The sequence below is a fragment of the Ursus maritimus genome, unplaced genomic scaffold, assembly GCF_017311325.1.
Source record: "Ursus maritimus isolate PB19 unplaced genomic scaffold, ASM1731132v1 scaffold_2, whole genome shotgun sequence".
NCBI lineage: Eukaryota > Metazoa > Chordata > Mammalia > Carnivora > Ursidae > Ursus > Ursus maritimus.
In genome coordinates this window covers 4,156,853-4,159,606 of record NW_024424452.1, presented here as the reverse complement: position 1 = coordinate 4,159,606, position 2,754 = coordinate 4,156,853, and positions in this window count along the sequence as shown.

The following is a 2,754-nucleotide window of genomic DNA, read 5'->3' as shown; positions in this document are numbered from 1 at the left end:
ACCCAAGGATTCACGTGTCTGGGCGCCTGTGTCTGACACCAGCCTGGAGGGCCCTGGGATGATGCCCGCCACATAGACCTCGGGCAGCTCTACAAGGCTGGTTGTTGAGGGCGAGGCTCCCTTAACCACCCCTGTACCAGGATCCATGGCTGCAGGCTGCCTGGCTGAGAGGACGAAGGTTGGCGGAGACCTGGCTGAGAGAGCTGGGCCAGGGGAGCGGAGCCGCAGGAGCCGGATGTCTGTTGGCCCTCGAGGGTCTGAAACCAGCCTGTGCCATCCTGGTTGTGCCAGCAGCCCTCCCGGAGTCTGTGCCAAGAAGGTGACGATCCCGCAGCTTCCCCCCACCTTGCAGGAAGGGAACACGCCGGGGACCCACCGTCACGACCTCCTCTGAGTGGCGCAGGGCCAGCGGGCAGTCTCCTGCTCCCTCTGGCCCTCATTATCTGCTCCGGGGGGGTTTGAGAATTTCCGGGGCCTCGTAAAGAAGAAGAATAAGAAATGAGAAATTAGTGGGCAAGGATAACGCAGTGTGGCTGGTGGTGGCAGATTTCAGCGGAGACCCCAGATTTCCGATGGAGACGTGGAAGGAGACATAGGCGCCTGCAGTTCCTTGGCCTTGGTCCTTAGCCTCCTCCCCGACACTTCGACAGGAGGGGATGGGATTGTGTGGCAGGGGCTCAGGTGCCCTCGTCGTGCTCACTGGCCTCGTTGGCGCCGGGGGCTCGGGATTCTCGCGGGGAGTCTCTAAGTTCGCTGACACGGGCTGGATGGTGTCTCCTGAATGTCTCAATTACTTTCTAGAACTCTTCAGAAACCATGGGCGGGCGGGGGTGGGAGGGGGAGGTTGCATTCGTGTCACGGGGTCCGGGGACCTGCTGCACCGGGCCAGGGAATGGGGGGGACCCAGGGCTGCTTGTGGCCGTGAGGTCAGGGAGCCACTTGCATGGCCTGGGAGGCTTGGTCTGCAGCAGAAGCAGCTGCTTGGCTGGACCTGACGAGGGGATGGTTTTCTGTGGAACCCTAACGGTGCGGGCCTGAGGTTCTCTGTGTGCTCACCGGAGCGGGCGGGGTGGGGGGGGGCTGGAGGGCGGGGGGGCGGGAGAGGCGGCCACCTGACGGCCGTGGTGCAGGTGGCGTGTCGGGCCCTGGCGGCGGCCCGCTTGGGCCACTGCCTGTCCTTACGCGGCCGACCAGAAGCAGTTGAGCTCAGCTTGTTTTTAAAGGGGGTGGGGGGGTGAGTCAGCCAGGGGGCTCACGGTATGTGGTGACCAGGTGCTAAGTGACCAAATACGTGTCACCTGCCTTTCCACACAGACCTCCTTTTCCGTCTGGTGATACCCACTCCTGAATTTTGTGTTCAAATGACATTTTGAATGGGTATTTTCATGTAAACTTGTGGCATGTGGAAAGTTTCAAATAAAGTGGACTTGATTTAGAAAACTAGGTGGTCATGCAGTCCTTCCGGAAGGGACACTCCCTGACCTTTCCCCAGTGACCCTCGCCAGCCCTGGGGGTGGGCCAAGGTGGTGGCGGTGGGGGGGGGACACTCATAACCCACGGCTGTTCTGACGTTGGGATTACCTGCTTGGAGACGTGAGACCTGGGGGGGATCCGGAGGCTGCCAGGGGCCCCCAGGAGGCGGCTGCTGGGTCAGCCTGTGCGGGCCTGGGAGGGAGGCCGTGGGCCACTGGAGCACATTCACACTGTTGCACAGCCACCACCATCCAGAACCTTCCATCCCCCCACACTGAGACTCTGTCCCCATGACACACTGACCCCCACCCCCTCCCCAGTCCCCGGCACCACCATCTGTTCTCTGTCTCTGTGCACCTGACGACTCCGGGAGCCTCAAAGGGGTGGATTCATGTAGGATTCATCCTTCGGGGACGGGCTTATTTGCAACATCTCTTTTATTATTTTTATATTTTATTTATTTGGGGGAGAGAGAGAGAGAGCATGAGCAGGGGGAGGAGCAGAAGGAGAAGCAGACTCCCCGCTGAGCAGGGAGCTGGATGCGGGGCTTGATCCTGGTGCTCTGTGATCACGACCTGAGCTGAAGGCAGATGCTTCACCAGCTGAACCACCCAGGTGCCCCTGCAGCATCTGCTTTAGGCAGAAGCGTCCTTCACCAGACCTGGGCTCTGGGAAGGCACTCTGGCGCAGCGTGGAGAGGGGAGAAGGTGACAGCTGAGCCAGAGAGACCAGGGCAGGGGGCAGGCGTCCGGGTAGGAGCGGGGACCTGGATTTGGGAGGGGCCAGGGCCCCAGGAGGCTGCGGGACAGAGGGACAAGGGGCCGAAGAGGGCTCAGCTGCAGCTCCTGAGCTCCCCGCCTGGTCCCCGGAGGAGAGTCGTCTGAGGCAAAATGGCGATCAGTGGGCAGGGGCCTCCATCCTTCCCGACTGTCCGAGCCAGTCACCCAAGCTTGGCACACACGTACCTACAGGACTCCCCACGATGGTCTGCTTCTGCCCAGAACCACTGAGAAACTGAGGAGACAGTGCCCGAGGGGCCAGCAGTGACCTACCCAGGAGGGACAGGACCGACCCTCTGTGCCGCCGGAGCCAGACTAGACTGTGGGAGCATAGCAGCGAGAAGTCCCAGCAGCCTGTGCTTCAGACACCCTTGTGACCCGGTCGTCAGGGTGACAGGTAAGTGGCAGGGGGTGGAGCCAGGGCTGGGAAACCACAGGGAAGAGACCACTGCAGCTGTATGACAAGCCACCCCCAACATCAGGGTGTAGACGAGCGATTAGA